Genomic DNA, 17,115 nt, shown 5'->3' with positions numbered 1-17,115 from the left:
ACCTTGAGATCCAGAGTTACATGTTCCACTGACTTAGCCAGCCAGGTGCCCTTAAGACATGTTAGGTTTCCAATGTCTCCAATGATTGCCTCCTATAACTTGTGCTTAGAGGACTGTCAGAGGGCTCTTCTCAGCCTTTCTTTCTTTCTTTCTTTCTTTCTTTCTTTCTTTCTTTCTTTCTTTCAACAGCTTTATTAAAATATAATTCACATGCCATACAATTCACCATGTAAAGTGTACGTTTCAGTGGATTTTAGTATATTCATAGAATTGTACAACTATCACCACAGTTAATTACAAAACATCTTTATTGCCTCAAAAACAAAAACATAAACACCATGCAGTTGCCAGGGCAACTGGAGGGAAGGGAAAATAGGTATAGTTTCCGTTGGGGGGATGAATAAGTTCTGGGAACTGGGTAGTGGTGTTGGTTACGCAACACTGTGAATGTACTTAATACCACTGAATAGTACACTTTAAAGTTACAATGGTAAATTTCATGTTCTGTGTATTTGACCACAATTAATTTAAATTTTTTTTTTTAATGTTTATTTATTCTTGAGAGAGAGAGAGACAGAGACAGAGCATGAGCAGGCGAGGGGCAGAGCAAGAGAGCGACACAGAATCCAAAGCAGGCTCCAGGCTCTGAGCTATCAGCACAGTGCCCGACGAGGGCTCAAACTCACGTATCGTGAAATCATTACCTGAGCCGAGGTCAGACGCTTAACCGACTGAGCCACCCAGGCGCCTCACAATTAATTTTTTAAAAAAGAAATCCTATACCCTTTACCTCTCACTTCCCACTCCCCGCATCTCTCCCAACCCTAAACAACCTCTCCTCTATTTCCATTTCTCTATATTTACTTCTTCTGGACATTTCCTATAAATAGAACCATGTAGATGTGATCCTTTGTGTTTGGCTTCTTTCACTTAGCATGTTTTTAAGGTTCTTCCTTGCTAAAGATTAAATGTGAGTGTTCCTCCAAAATTCAAATGTTGAAAACCTAATTCCCAAGGTGATGGTAGTAGGTGGATTTTGGGGAAGGTGGTTCATTTATGAGGGGGGGAGCCCTCCTCATTGGGATTAATGTCCTCATGAGAGACCAGAGAACTACCTGGTCCATTCTACCCTGCGGGGACACAACAAGAAGCCATTGGTCTGCAACTGGAACCCAATCAACATTGGCACCCTCATCTTGGACTTCTAGTCTCCAGAACTGTGAAAAAGAACTGTGTTGTTTATAAGTTAGCCAGTCTGTGGTATTTTGTTATAGTAGCCTCAGTGGATTAAGACAGTCTTTGTGTTTTTTTTGTGGTCAAATAACATTCCATTGTATAAGTACTATACTTTGTTTATCTATTAGTTGGTACAGGTGTATGGGTTATTTCCACCCTTTGGCTCTGATGAATAATGTTTCTATCACTATCAACATTCATGTACAAATTTTTGCATAAACAGGGGTGCCTGGGTGGCTCAGTCAGTCGGCTAAGCATCTGATTGTAGCTCAGGTCATGATCTCGCAGTTTGTGAGTTCGAGCCCCATGTCGGGCTCTGTGCTGACAGCTCAGAGCCTGGAACCTGCTTTGGATTCTGTGTCTCCCTCTCTCTCTCTGTCCCTCCCCTGCTTACACTCTGTCTCTGTCTCTCTCTCAAAAATAAATAAGCCTTAAAAAATTTTTTTTAATTTATTTTTTGCATAAACATTCTTTCCTTTTTCTTGGTCTATACCTAGGAGTGGAACTGCTGAGTCAAACAGTAACTCTGTTGAACTTTTTGAAGAACCACTAGATGCTTCTCAGAGTGCCTCCCCCACCTTACACTCCTACCAGCAGTATTTGAGAGATCCAATTTCTCTACCTCCTCCCAACACTTGTTATTTTCTGTTTGATTCTAGCCATTCTAGTGGGTGTGAAGTGGTACCTCGCTGTGGTTTTGATTTGCATTTTCCTGATGCCTAGGGATATTGAGCACCTTTTCTCATGCTTACTGGCCACTCCTACATCTTCTCTGGAGAAATATCTATTCACATCCTTTGTCCTTGGTCCTTTCATTGGGTTGTCTCTTCATTGTTGAGTAGTAAGCGTTCTTTATAAATATTATATATTACAGATATCAGTCCCTTATCAGATATATGCTTTGCAAATATTTTCTCCCATTCTGTGGGTTGACTGTTCAGTTTCTTTTTTTTTAAGTTTTATTTATTTTGAGAGAGAGAGAGAGAGAGAGAGCAGGCACACATGAGAGTGGAGGAGGAGCAGATAGAGAGAGGGAGAGAGAGAGAATCCCAAGCAGGTTCCATGGTGTCAGTACAGGGCCCACTGCAGGGCTCAAACTCACAAACTATGAGCTGAGCCAAAACCAAGAGTTGGATGCTCAACCGACTGAGCCACCGAGGTGCCCCAACTATTCAGTTTCTTTATAGTGACCTTTCAAGAACAAATTTTAAAATTTGGACAAAGGCTTTCCGAGTGCTCTTACCCATCTCTCAGTTGCCTATAGTCCCTGTAGTCCTGTGCCATGGGGGGCAGCTGTCTCCATGCTCTCGCCCCCCCTGAGTGAACACTGCTGTTGGCTTGTTACCCTGTGCTAGGGTCATGGCGGGTTCAGTGAGTTCTCTATTGTGCAGGTTCAACTGGGTGTTGAGCAGGCCTGTATACCTTGGTCTTGGAGGAAGGGTTATCTCAGCATTCCTGAGCCTCTTCCCCATGACAACTATCTGTTGCCTTGTATCTGCAGTTGGGCTTGTAGAGGAAAGGGTTTCCTGCCCCTCTCCCGGTGGTAGCCCACCTCTGCTTGGTATCTTTGCAGGATTCCTAGACGAGAGACATTTCCTGTCCTCTCCCAGGAGAGAGGTTTTTTTCCAGGTTTTGTATGACAACAATGGATCTTGGCCTCTGTGTCCTGGAGGCAGCAAGGTTTTTCCTACCCCTCCCCCAAGAAGCAGATGAATTCTGCTTCTACCCTTCTTCCAGAGGCCATGTGTTTTTGCCCAGACCGGGAACAAAATGGTTTCTGTCCCCTCCCTGGGGGCTTAGGCTTTTGAAGTGTCAGGAAGGGGTCAGAACAAGGGATCGGGGTTTTTTGACTTGCCCAAAGCCACGGAGGGCAGTCCTCTCTAGTGCTTCACCCAGTCTTTCTTGCAAGTGCTTGGCAGAGGCCTGTGGAGAAGAGCTGCAACCAGTCTGAACTCCCCTTCTCTCCGAGGCTCTCGGTTATTTCCAGCCGACATGCCGGGGCCTCACTAGACCTTTGAGACACATCACGAGTTTACCTGATTTCTTCCTACCTCCTTGTATAGCAGCCACCTTTCTTCCGTGTCCTGCCCAAAGTGACGGCATTCACGTGGCCTGTCTTGGGGGGGCCTGTCGTGTGAACTCCAAGCAGAAGAGCTCCAAGCATGAACTTGAGCAGGAGCAGAACAGCGCTTCATTAGGACTCACTCTTGCCGTCTACAGGGCCCGTTTGTCAGGGCCTGAGGGTCCCTCCGGCGCGGCCTTGAACATGTCCCCTCTGTCTCCCCAGATGTACAGTGCAGTCCCATTAGAAGAGGGGTAAGGGTGGGGGCTGAAGATCAGACTGCCTGCAGCTGAATCCCAGCCCCAGCCTGTACAACAGAGTGACTCCAGGCAAGTTACTCCACCTGTCTCTGCCTCAGTTACCTCATCTGCCCAACGTGGATGATAATAAGACCTACCTCTCTCTGTGATGCCTGGCGCACAACACTAGCCGCTCTCATCATTAGCGGTGGCCAGTGGTAGTAGTGGTAGTAGCACCATGCTAAAAGTAACACCACTGTCACTGTGACTCTTGATGGTCTCCAAGGTTCTTTCTACTACCCACTATCCGGGGTAAAATGAAGTATTGATCCATTTATGTTGGTAAGAGGATCTGCCAGGCAGGCCAGGTAGCCTGGGCCTGGGGAAGGGGCGAGCAGGCCTCCACTTGCTGTGTGTCCTTTGCTCAGTCCCTGGCCAACTCTGGACCAGAGCGTCCTTCTGTGGAGCGCAGGTTGAACCGACAGGCGGGGACTGGTTGAATCTGTGTCAGGGAGCAGGGGGGCGGAGGGGGGAGCCAAGAGAGAGTTTTGGAGCCGTTGGCCCACAGACATCAAGGTGCCTACTTCTCTGAATTACAAACCACAGGAGAGGGGTGATCAGAGCCCTCGTGTTCAACAGAGCACTTTCGTCCTCGAAATTCACTCGCATTCAGGATCGAAGGTAGCTGCGACGAGGGCTGCTTTGGGTGTGTGTGTCCGGGATTGTTGATTCCAGTTTGATAGCAGAGTGAGAGCCAAAGAGGGGAGCCGAGCGGGAACCCAGGATCCAGACTCCCTGAACCAATGCTTTTCCATGAACTCCAGGCAGTGAGGTGCTGCTCCCCTGCATTTTTCCAGCACGTTGTGCCTCCCTCCGTGGGAGGGCAGGTAGGATCCATCAAAGCAGGGAGCAGGGAGTCTGGGGGGCCGGTAGTTGGAGCTGCTCCTTTCCCCTGGGGCCAGACGCGAGCATCTCCAGGACAGAGAGGGTGTCCTCCTTTGCCACTTCCTGGCCTGACAAGGTCAGGAGAGTCCTCTTGAATGAAGACGTGAAAAACTTCTCTTTGGCTGTGCCCTTCAGTGGACCCTGCCAGACGCACAGACACACACCCATCCCTACCTGGATTAGCCAACCTGTTGTGAGGACCCACGAGGCACCCAGCCCCGACCTGGAGCTCCCAGGGACACTGTGTCTTCTTTCCGAAGCCAGGGGAGGCATTAGAGGCAGTGCAGCGGGGACAGAGAGGAGGGAAGCCCTTTCCCTTTAAACTCTCCTTTCCACCAGATGGTGCTCCCTTTGGACCTTGTCCACGGGCTTTTTACAAAGGAATTTGTGTCAAGTCAGTGAGGCCACAGGGCCCAGCTAGTGCTGCAACCCTGGGGTTGAACACAAATAGCCCTCAGCTACCCAAAGCTTTCTGTGTGCCAGGGACCTGCCAAGTGCTCCCCGTGTGTGAGCCCATTTAATCCTCACGGCAAACCTTGGGGCCAGTCCTGCCATCATCTCCAGTGACAAATGAGGAAACTGAGACACAGACAGGTTAAGGAGCTGGCTCATTCAGAGTGCCTTGCACATAAGAAGAGGGTTTGGGGCTTGAATCTTGTGCTCTGAATGCCGTGATTCACCGTGCTCCATAAATAGCCTTCCACAGATGGGGAAATTGAGTCCCTTAAAGTCAGTTGACTCCCTTAAAGTTGCTCAGCCGGGCATTGGCAGAGTCGTCATTGGGATCCAGGTCTTCCAATACTGAGAATGGTACCTTTCTACCAAATGAAGCCTCATCTGAGAAAGAGAAGGTCTAGATTTTGTCCACTGGAGCCCCATCTGCCTTCTAGTTGTGCACTCTCGAAGGCAGTGCGGTGAAGGGTATTGGCAGAGCGATTTCTGCCTGGCCGGCTTCCACCTTGGAAGATTTCTTTCTTCCTCCTTTCTGACTCCGGGTGCTTTATTTTCCAAGAAGAGATGATGGTTTAAGGGGACACTCTCAGGAATGGGGGACCCGAGTAGGCCAAAGAAAACTTCCCAGCCCCAGGCAGTTGGCAGTGTCCCCATAGGGCCTCGGACCTGCAGGCAAGGTGGGGAGTGTGGTGGCTAGGTGGGGCTGCAGAGAGGAAGGACAGGAATACAGCATGCCCGAGGGGAAAAGTCTGGAGACACACATCTCCTCTCTGGGCCTCAACGCCCTTTGTTCAGTGGGGTGGGGGGGATTGTTGGGCCAAGAGGTTTCTGAGCCCATCTCCCTGTGTTGGGTAGACGCGGAGCCTGAGAGGAGGAGCCCCTGTAAGACTGGTTTATTGAAGGAATGCCCACTGGAGGAACTGGAGAGGGAGCTGGGCCAGTAGGACAAGAAGCTAAGCAGGGTGTGAATCCAGACCAGGAGCAGCCGTGGCGGGATCCTGCAAAAATGCTCCTGTGTGTGCTGCAGCTTAGAGCAAGGCGACTGGGCTTTCTTTCGCCAGTTGGTCTTGGCCAAGGGTCATCGGGGTTGGGGGGGGGAGGTGTGAACTCCCAAGTGTTTGGCATCCTCTGCTTGTGGGGAAAAGTAGTCCCCGGAAGCCCAAGGCAGGGCAGGTGGTTAGGAGGAGAAATTGACAGAAACTTGGAATGGGGCCCACGGCAATGATCAAAGGGATTCTGGTCGAGCGCTGACAGTGTCCCCTGCACCACCCTCAGGATTCATTGTAACATTTCAGATTCTGGGTCTTCCCCAGTAGTACCAGATGGATGAGAACAGGGGTGAAGGTGCTGATAGACTGAGAGCCTGCAGTCTGTTGCTCGAGTGAGAGCTTTGGCGTGAGAATGGAGGATGCAGGGGAGCCTCAAAGAACCAGATGTCACAGGCTGGGGGGGCGGTGCTTAAGGGGGCTTGACACTCCTCTACTGCCTCAACTCCTGCCTGTACCATGCACACGGTCCTGCAGACTCAGACACATGGGGCACAGGAACACACTTGTGTGAGTGTGCATGGAAGCAAACGCACCGGTGTACACAGACAGGCACACACAGACTCACGCACAGGTGTGTACATTCACGCCCACGTACATTCCGAAACACCTCCATAGACATTCATACTCACTTGCGCACACACATTCCCGAGCTTGCCGCAAAAGCATAGCCGGCCAGGTCCTTTCTATTCCTGACTTTCAGGGGAGGGCAAAGTAGGGGGATGGGCAGGATCCAAAGCCAGGCCAGCTGCAGCTGGCCACTGAAGACTGACCTTTGGCTATCAAGTCCGGATCACACCCGTCCCACAGCCCAGGCTCGTGTCAGGCTGGGTTGCTTGTAGACTACTGATAGAAGTGTCTAGAAGCTTAGCTGCTGCCTCCCTTGCCCCCTTCTTGTCCCCTAAGGTTCCACTCCCACTTTTGACCCAAGCCTTTGTCCATCAGTGGGCCAGGGGGCCTCTGCTGCATGGGTGGTGATCTGTGGTCCAGGGAAGAAAATGAACTGGGGCTCCTGACATGACTTTCTCCCCGAATGACAGGAACCAGTGGGATCATTGCCATTGAAAACCAAGGCCATCAGCACAGAATCAGACTGACCCCAGCTCTGGGGGGCTCCCAGTCTAGTGGAGGTCACAAGCATTTAAAAAGTGTGATCAGGGACGCCTGGGTGGCTCAGTCGGTTAAGCCTCCGACCTCAGCTCAGGTCACGATCTCACGGTCCGTGAGTTCGAGCCCCGCGTCGGGCTCTGGGCTGATGGCTCAGAGCCTGGAGCCCGTTTCAGATTCTGTGTCTCCCTCTCTCTCTGCCCCTCCCCCGTTCATGCTCTGTCTCTCTCTGTCTCAAAAATAAATAAACGTTAAAAAAAATTTTTTTTAAATAAAAAAGTGTGATCAGTGCTGGGCTTTGAGGAAACGGGAGACTGAGGAAGCCCAGTGGAGACACTAAAAGCCTGGACGGGGTGGGATCAGGGAAGGCTTTCGGAGGAGGTGATGTCTAAAATGACTCTTAAAAGACAAAAATAAAAATGGAAAAAAAAAGTGAATAAAATGACTCTTAAAAAACCAAGAGGAATTGGATTGGGGTGGAAGGGAGTAGGGTAAAAGGCATTTTAGGCAGAGGGAAGAGCTTGTGCAAAATGCTGGCACTAGGAGAAGCGAAGTGCCCTCGGGGACTGGAAGAAGTTCAGCAAGTCCAGAGGAGGGTAGGAGTAGCTCAGAGGGAAGGCAGCAGCCGCACTCCTGCTGTGAGCCAGCCCAAGGAGGCATCCAGAGGGCATGGAGATATCACTGGGAAATTTTAACCAGGGAAATGATTGTGTCAGACCTACATGGGAAGATCTTTGGGGCTCCAAAGTGCAAGGTGGATCTGTGGATGGCTTAAGATAGATTTGAGATGGAGCATAGGGCAGATCATCGAGTGGGGGCTGGCAGAAGCTTTGCAGGCCAAGAGGCAAATCAGAGAAATTATGTAGGAAACCAAGAGAAGAAACAAGAGGGGAAACACATTTCCACCAAATGTTAACTGACAAACCTCAAAGTAAATAATAGAGCACATTTTTTGTAACACGGGTCGGGTAAGAAGAAGAGTGGGGTTTTTTGGGGGATGACGTTTCACTTCATGGGGGCTCAAAGTTGGTGTGTCCTACCATCTGACTGACTGTAAATGGTCCTCTGTAAAAATCACTCTTAGCTCCCGGGTCATTCCAACATAGGCTGTAGTTTGCAGACACCTGCTCTAGGCTGATGGGTAGAAGCAAGTGAGACACAAAGGAGGCTCTTCTGTCCCCTCCTCCCCCCCCAACACATCACAGATCTGAACCTCCACCATTACTGCCACCCCCGTGAGAGAGGTCACCGCTTCCAGGGGCCTCTGGTTAAAACGTACGCTGGTTACTAGGAGGGGCCGGAGATCCTGCAGCCAATAGGAAGCATGAACATCTGTAATCATAACATCTCAGGGCAAGGGGAACCTGAGGCCTCTCTCTAGCCCTCTCCCAGGGCAGGGCTAACGTCCACGTGTTTCATGGAGTCGAACTCTGTCCTAGATATGGAAAGTGACTTGTTCGAGGTCACAGTGCAAGTTGCTGACAGTTGAGATTTGGACCCAAGCCTTAGGATTCCCAGCTGAGTTTCCTTTCCCGATACTCCCATGTCCTCACCACGGACCTCATTAACTTGGGGGCGGAGGGGGGAAGCGGAGCACGTGGGGAAGGAATAATATCAGGACTCCTCTGCCCGGGACAGGATGCTCTTCAGGCTCCTGCCTTCCACAGGTAGCAGTAGCGGCAGATCGGGCCTCCTCGTTTACATATATTTGCATACATCACTTCTGAATGAGGAACCTGAGGCTTGGAGAGAATGCATAACTTGTTTGGTATCTCTAATAGGCTAAAATACGGCCCCATGGAAGATATCCAGGTCCTAGTCCCCAGAACCTGTGAATGTTACCTTACATGGGGAAGAAAGAAGTTGCAGATGTTTTTAAATTATGGGTCCTGACATGAGAAGATTATCCTAGGTTATCTGTATGGGCTCTGAACACAATCACATGTATCCTTATAAGAGAGAGGCAGAGGGATTCTACTAGCTACAGAAAGCGGAAGGTGATGTGACAATAGAAAGAGAGGAAGATTTGAAGGTGCCCCTCTCCTGGCTTTGGAGACAGAGGAAGAGCCCATGAGGCCAAGGAATTTATACGGTTCTAGAAGCTGGAAAAGGCAAGGAAACAGACTCTTCCCTAGAGTCTCCAGAGGGAGCACAGCCCCGTGGACTTTTTGTAAAACTGACACTGTGCAACCAAGTTCAGATGCCTCCAGAACCGTGAGAGAATAAATTTCTGTGGTCTCAAGTGACCAAATGTGCGGTCATTTGTTACAGCAGCCTCAGAAAACTGCTAAGGCATCCCATGGCAATTTTTCTTAATTTAAATAAACTTGTGAATTTTGGAACAGTTTTAGATGGACAGAGTAGTTGCAGAGACAGCTTAGAGAGTTCTTATATACCACCCCCCCCAAGCTTCCTCATTGTTAGCATCTTACGTTACATTGTGCATTCGTCACAACTAAAGAGCCAAGATTGGTACAGTACTATTACAATCCCCAACTTTATTTGAACTTCACGAGTTTTTCCTAATGATCTTTATCTGTCCATCCAAGAGACCACAGTACAGGTAGCTGTCATGTGTTCTTAGCTTCCTCTGGTCTGTAACTGTTTCTGATTGTCCTTGGTTTTTGGATGACTTTCACTTTTGAGGAGTACTGGCCAGGTATCTTGCGAAAAGAGGGTCACTCAATTTGGATTTATCTGATGTTGTTCTCCTAGTCAGGTTGGGGTTATGGGTGCGGGGGGAGGACCACAGAAGTGAGGTGCCATTCTCATCACATCGTATCAAGGGCACATAATGCCAACGTGACTTCCAACTGATGTTGACCTCGGTCACCAGGCTGATGTGATGTTTGCCAGGTTTTTCCACGGTAAAGTTACTCACCTTCTCTCCCCTGTCGCCAACTATGTCCATACTCTACTCTTGGAAACAAGCCACTAAGCATACCCCACTTCAAGTGGGGAGGGTAATGTTCCACCTCCCTGAGGGCCGAGGATCTACATTCAGTATTTGGGATTCTTCTGTAGGAGAAATTTTGCTCTTCTCCCCCATCTATTTATTATTATTCAATCATTCGTTTACATAATCCAAATATTGGTCTTGTTGCTTGAATTGTTCCAGCCAGGGCCATCGGCAGCTTTTTCCGTTTGGTCCCTGTGTTCCTTTGAGATGCTCCCATCATTTTATCTTTTGAGCACTTCCTTACGTTCTGACACTACAAGATGCTTCAGGCTCATCTTGTATTTTCCTGCCCAAGAATGCTACCGGGGTGACATTGTTTCTAGGCATTTTCAGAAGACAGAGCCGGGAAATACAAGTGTGTGTGCTAACCCATGCATACATACATACTTAAGGAGATTTCTGTATCTATACATTTGTATCTATATCAAACTAAACATGAACTCATACAGATGTCTCCCACTGTAATGTCTTACACATGGATCATTCTAGCCTTCCTTCTTTGCGTATCTGTAACCTCCCTCTCCAACAGTGAGAAAACTGACTCCCACCATCCACTTACCTCTTTGTGTCCTCTCAGTGTACCATACAGCCATTTCCAAATTGTTAACCCATATCCCCAAGGGAAATCCAACTTTCACTACAGCATGGCATTTATTTATAACTTACTTTAACATTAGTCTTACAGCTTCCGGTCAAAACACTATTTTCCAAGATTGCCTAGGACCATCCTTTACCCCCAACTCCCTCCCTTCAGTGAGGTTTTCTCATACATTTATAATACAGGTTTAAGATTCTCTTCTCACAAGTCCACATTCCATCTTGGAATTCCCAGACTCCTTGGTTGGTTTCTAAAATTTAATTTCTATACATTAATGTTTACTCTTTGCGGGTGTTGAGAAATACATAGTGTCATTTATACACCTGTACAATACCATACAGATCCATTCTACCACCCTAAAGAATCCCCTATCCTTCTTTTTTTTAATGTTTATTTTATTATTTTTGAGAGAGAAACACAGAGCACGAGTGGGAGAGGGGCAGAGAGCAAGAGGGAGACACAGAATCTGAAACAGCCTCCAGGTTCTGAGCTGTCAGTACAGAGCCCGACACGGGGCTCGAACTCATGAATTGTGAGATCATGACCTGAGCTGAGGTCAGACGCTTAACCAACTGAGCCACCCAGGTGCCCCCTCCCCTGTGCTTCTTTTAGTCAAAAGCTCACCCTTTCTAAATCCCTGGCAACTGCTGATATGCTTTCCATTCCTGTATTTTATCATCTTCCAGAATGTCATATGAATGGAATCAAATAGCCTTTTCACTCTGGCTTCTTTCACTTACCGCAATGCATCTGAGATTCATCCATGTTGGTGTATGAATTAATAAACAGCTCATTCCTCTTTACTTCAGAGTAGTATTCCACTGTACTGGATGTCCCAGTTTATTTATCCCTTCACTTTCTGAAGGATATTTTGGTTGCTTCCAATTTTTCTGATTATGAATAAAGCTGATGTAAATATTGATGTACAGGTTTTTGTGAGGACTTGTTTTTTTCTTTTTAATACTTTAATTTAATTAAAAAAATTTTTGAGAGAGAGAGGGAGGGAGCATGTGCCAGCAGGGAAGGGGCAGAGGAAGAGGGAGAGAGAGATCCTAAGCAGGCTCCATGCTCAGTGAAGAGCCCAGTTAGGGGCTCAATCCCATGACCCTGGGCTCATGACCTGAGTCATAATCAAAGGTTGGACACTTAACCAACTGAGCCACCCAGGGGCCCCATGTGAGGACTTGTTTTCAGTTCAGTTGGGTAAATACCTAGAAACATGATTGTTGTCCTGTATACTAAGTCTATATTTCACTTTTAAAAAATTGCCAAAATGTCGTGCCATTTTGCCAACGTTTTTTTTTTTTTTTTTTTTTTTTTTTTTTTGGACAGAGAGAGACAGAGCATGAACGGGGGAGGGGCAGAGAGAGAGGGAGACACAGCATCGGAAACAGGCTCCAGGCTCCGAGCCATCAGCCCAGAGTCCGACGCGGGGCTCGAACTCACGGACCGCGAGATCGTGACCTGGCTGAAGTCGGACGCTTAACCGACTGCGCCACCCAGGCGCCCCTGGTGTGCCATTTTGAATAGAGTTACTTTAAATTTCCCAACTTAAATCCAATTTTTCTGATCCTTTCCTTTGTTTCCCAACCTGGTAGTCAGGAGATCTCACTCATAAGGCAAAGGGCACTGGCTTTGCCATCAGAGCTAGATTTAAATCCTGACTCCAACTACTTAAAAACCATGTAAATACTGTGGCAAGTTAGTGAATCTCTCTGAGCCTCACACTGAGATGTAACTCTTTATATGTGCATGATGTCACAGGTTATGTTCCCCAGGAAGTGGATTCTGAGAGGTTGCTTAGCCTCTGGGATGTCGGCCCTTGGGGTCTACACCTACAGAAAGGAGGGAAGGCAGCAGAATTGGGCAGAGGGAGAAGTGGAACAGAAATGGCCCATCAGAGCTGTCCTGATCTGGGCTAAAGTGGTCCAGCCTTTATGTCCCTTCCGGATCAGTCATCGGATCAGTGTCCTGGTGGAGGCAGCTGTCTGCACCTGGCACAGCGTGTCCTTTCTCGAAGGTGCATCTGGGTGGCGCACTCCAGTATCCACTTCACCAGGCAGAGTGGAGAGAACGCTGGATGAGAGCGGAGACCAGTCCCCTGTTGAACTCTTTCTAGCTACGTGCCTTCAGGCCAGTCTTTCCCTTCTCAGAGCCCCCTCAGCTTACCCGTGTATGAGTGGCTAAGACCTCAGCCCCCGCCAATCCTCATACAGCACTTCGCAGTTCACCAAGCGGTCTCGTGGACCTTAATTCACAACAATCTTCTGATACCAGTAATTAGTCTCCCCCGGTGAGCTCTGGGGCAGTGCTGTTCCAGTGTGGTCTGAGGACTGGGCTGTGTCCATTAACCCGTTGTTACCGGTTCCTGACACAGTAAGTACAGAATTCGAGAGTCACTGCTCAGAGACTTCAGAGCAATGCAGCAGAGTAATTTTATGTCCGTTGAAAGCAGGAATAAAAACGTGGACTTGTACTACGTTTGTCTTTGTTCTCATATTTCATGTTTCTGGTAATTTATATTGTATTTTACAAAGGAATGGGTCCAAGATGGATTAGAGAACCCCACCCCCACCCCAACACACACACACACACACACACGCACACACATCTGGTCTTATGCCACGGACATTTTGAGAAGCATTGATCTAGGCATGTGCAAATGCCAGCTTCTGACAATGTTTGTATTTTTAAAAGGGAGAGGCCCCTTTTGATTGTGATCGTTGGCATTTTATTAATAGACCCAGGGTTTGCTGCTGGTTTTTGTTCTTTTCAGTGCCCCGTTAAAAGGGGCTCCTAGAAAAACCTGCCGGCCCGTCTATTTCCATTCATCCCCTCACTGAAGATGTAACTGGGTGAACATAGCACTTCAACCGGTTACACGTTTTCTGGCAAGGAGTGACGGCAGAGAGTTAGGCTCTAAGAAAAGCCCAAACCTCATTTGTGATCCACACGCTCTACCGGGTCTTTCGAAATCCACTTCCTGGCATTTCCAAAGGGGAGGGGTGAGGAAGAACCAGCATTTATTGAATCCTCATTTATGGTGAAGCCTTTACAGCTGATGAAACCACGCCTCAGGGAGGGGTGGGGCGCAGCCAAGCCGGCGGGAGGGGTGCTGCAAGCCTTGCTTCTTCTCGGCCCGGCCACCTCCATTGTGCCATCCTGCCCAGTTTGAGAAGAACTAGGCAGAGTGGGAGCAGCACGAAATAGCTGTCTGGGCAGACAGCCTTCATACTGAGACCAGGATTCCAGAAAGTCCTTTAACCTCCCTGACACACGATCCTCATTTATTATAAGAGTGGGCGTCACTGTCAATATCGTTGAGATAATGCATGTAAGGCATCCTCCCGGAGCCCAGCATGTACTAGGTTCTCAGTAAGTGCCTCAGCGTGCTGACTGCCCTTCGGTGAGGTCATTAAGACAGATGCCCAGTTCAGCCCAAGACATCTGGTCCTGCCCATGACCCACTCCAGCTCCAGGACCTTCCAGGTCTCCTCCCTACCTCGAGGATAAATTCCTGACTCCTTGACTGGACATTTGAGTCCCCCCACAGAGGAGGCAAGGCAAAGTCAAGGGACCTGGCCGCCTTGTTCACCACTCCCTCAATCAAAGTTTGCCGAACAAAAGCCTAAAGCCCCAGTCTCCCGTCCCGGAAGCCTCACTCTTGCCCCCTGATCCACAACAGCGACCATCACCCACGTGTGCCCTGCACCGCCCATCCTCCCTGCCTCTGCTCACTCAGCAGCTTCCATCCTTCATGCCTCAGCCTCCTCCTGAACCCTGGCAAAGCCCAGTGAGGCCCCTTGTGAGGCCAGCACTTGGCCCATGCCACGTGGCTGCTGGCAGTGCTGTGCTGGCTGACCCCTGTCCTACCCGTCACCATAAAGCAGTGTCAGACAGGCTGGGCCCAGTGGGCCCTTTGTTCCCTGTGGGTAATGGCATCTGAGAACCTTTTCCCAGGCCAAAGGGCAGCCTGGTTTCTAGAAGAGACTCCAGCTCACCCCACACCTGAGGGCCTCTGACCCTGTCTACTACACCTGCCAAATCCTGTCATCCTCTGACTGTCTGAATCTATCTGTGTGTGGGCTGGGGTCGGGCCACTGTCTTCCCACATGATGTGGAGGCCCCTGAGGCAGGCTCTGAGAGGCCCCGAGGAGATGTCAGTTAGGAGGTACGTTGATAGGTGCAGCTTTGACACGTGGTTATTAGCTGGGGAGGCCAACCACTATAATGAACATGGGAAAAGACCATGTTTTACTCAAAGTCTGGGCAGATGTCTGGGGCAGCCTTCTCTCGAGATCAGGCTCTATTCTTTCTTGTCCTGCTATCGTCGTCCACATGTGGCACCCAAGGTCATTGTGAAAAGGGGAGAATTCTCTGCCCTCTGCCCCCCCCCCCCCAAGTCTCTCACCACTCCCTTTCTCAAATCTCCTGGTCACCTCTTCCCCCATCCCGGCCAGGCCAGGAGGTCATGGATAGCATTCTGTCCTCTGATCTATGCTCAAACTGTGCCCCACGCATCTGGGGGACCCTCTCTGGGACCAGGCAGGCAGCCCTACCTTGTGTAACAGCACACAGCGTGGTGTAGCCCTCAGAGGCCGAGGAAGAGTATAGTCATTAGCCTGAGACATTGGAGACCCTTTCAGGGAGCTGGGTTTTTGTTCAGAGAGCAGAGGTAGGTGCTATATGTGGGTAGACTGGAGGGGGATCGCTGAAGGCAGGAGTATCATGCACAGGGCTGTGACCACCCAGCAGCCACCCGGGTGCTGAGTGCTGTGGCAGAGGAAGGGGGAAGTCTGGGGCCCCCGGTGGAACCCTACCTCGACCGGGGGCATTAGGGAAGACTTCCTCGAACAGAGGAAACCAGTATTGAAAGAGGACTGGGAATTTCCCAGAAAAAGGGGGAGGAGGGGTGAGGGAGATGGCATTCCAGGCAGAGGGAACAGCATGGGCGGAGCCTGTAGGAAAGAGATCACATCTGGTACAAGTAACTGCAAATGGTTCCGTGTGATGGGAGCCCAAGGCTAAGGGAGGAGGGGACGTGAGGATGGAGAAAACTGGGCCAGATGGTGGAAGAGTGGCGAATGGCAGGCTAAGAAGCTTGAGCCTTAAGGTGGACATCTGTCTTCCATCAACCCCTCCAGATCCACTTGCCACCTGTCTCCATCTGGCTTTTTCCCGGAGACCTACCGGTGTGGACTATAACCACAGGCCATTGTGCCCTCCAGCTTGCAGTTGGGTTTGGGCAATAGGGAACCTTGGCAGAAGAGGGAGGGAGAGAGGAAGGTGGGAATGCCCACTCCTGGCTCCTGCTCTGCAGGGTCACCTGCCAGGCTCATGATCCCTGGCCAAAGATGGCCCCTGTATGTGACACACTGCACTCTACCAGTTCGTGTACCTGCCCCTCCTGTGTGGTTTCCCATGCATCTCAGAAGATTGTTCCCTCATCAAACCCTCCTTAAATTATCCTGCCTTCAACATGCCATCTGGTCCTTGGGATCCAGGCTGATACAAACTCTACGAACAATGGAGAGCCACAGAAGGGAATTGAGTAGGGGTTGACACAGCCAGATCTATGTTTTAGACAGCTCTCCATGGCTAGTCACTGAGGATAGATTGGGGCAAGAGGCGGAGGCTGAGCTGGGGCCCTGGGGACGAACTACAGCTCTTGTCACCCGCACACAGCCAACTTCAGACTTGTGGGGGAAGGCAGAAATTCTGCTGCAGGCTTTCATTTACAACTGTTTGGTAGATTGTTTGCAAAGATGGCCACAGAATCCCTTCTCCAAACTCCAGCCTTTTGTATTGTGACATTGATGTTCCTCCCAGGCGGAGGTGGAGTCTATTCCTCACCCCTGAAACTAGTGGGGGGGGGCGCCTCATGAATTGCTTTGATCAACAGAATACGATGAAGTGACTGTGCACGTTGCTCAGCCCAGCACTTAAGAGATCTTGCAGCCTTGCTCTCTTCCTTCCAAAATCCAGGCACGACTGAATGCTGAAGACCCATCAGTATGGGGAGGGGCCCCGTGCCCACCTCAGCCAGCCCCCCAGTGGGCCCAGCCCCCCGCGGAACGCAGCTGCTTGGAGCCTGGCCAACCCACAGGATTGTGGAAAATAATAACTCCTCGCTTCTTCAGCCATTCAGTTTGGGCATAGCCCACCATACAGCAATAGAGAACCTACAATGGGTGAGTACTTCTCTCCTTTGCAAAACCTTGCCCTTCCGTCGTGGCCCTGCCCACCTGTCACTACCTCTTTCTGGCTGAAAACCATCACTCCCTCCTCCGAACTCCACTGCTCTTTGTTCCCACCTCCCTTGTGACCCTTCTAGCATACTGCCTCATGGGATAACAGACACCTTCCTGGGACACTGGGTATGTTGATCACCTGGGTCCTAACTTACATCATTCCAGACATGATGTGGAGTGGCTTATGTGACTCGAAATATGATCTTACTATGCTTATAG

General features: G+C 49.6%; 1 long non-coding RNA gene across 3 annotated transcripts in view; it reads left to right on the top strand.

Moving 5' to 3' along the window:
- Positions 1-17,115, top strand: part of LOC147576761 (uncharacterized) — a 65,424-nt gene that overhangs the window by 13,716 nt on the left and 34,593 nt on the right. For all 3 annotated transcript variants that reach the window (XR_015241095.1, XR_015241093.1, XR_015241094.1), the window contains exon 3: positions 16,631-16,836. This is a non-coding gene — a long non-coding RNA (uncharacterized LOC147576761). The remainder of the gene's footprint in view (positions 1-16,630; positions 16,837-17,115) is intronic.

This window comes from Puma concolor, chromosome D1 (assembly GCF_028749965.1).
Source record: "Puma concolor isolate L17-30 chromosome D1, mPumCon1.1.hap2, whole genome shotgun sequence".
Classification (NCBI taxonomy): Eukaryota; Metazoa; Chordata; class Mammalia; order Carnivora; family Felidae; genus Puma; species Puma concolor.
The sequence above is the reverse complement of the archived record's forward strand: the minus strand, read 5'-3'. Positions and strand labels throughout refer to the sequence as shown.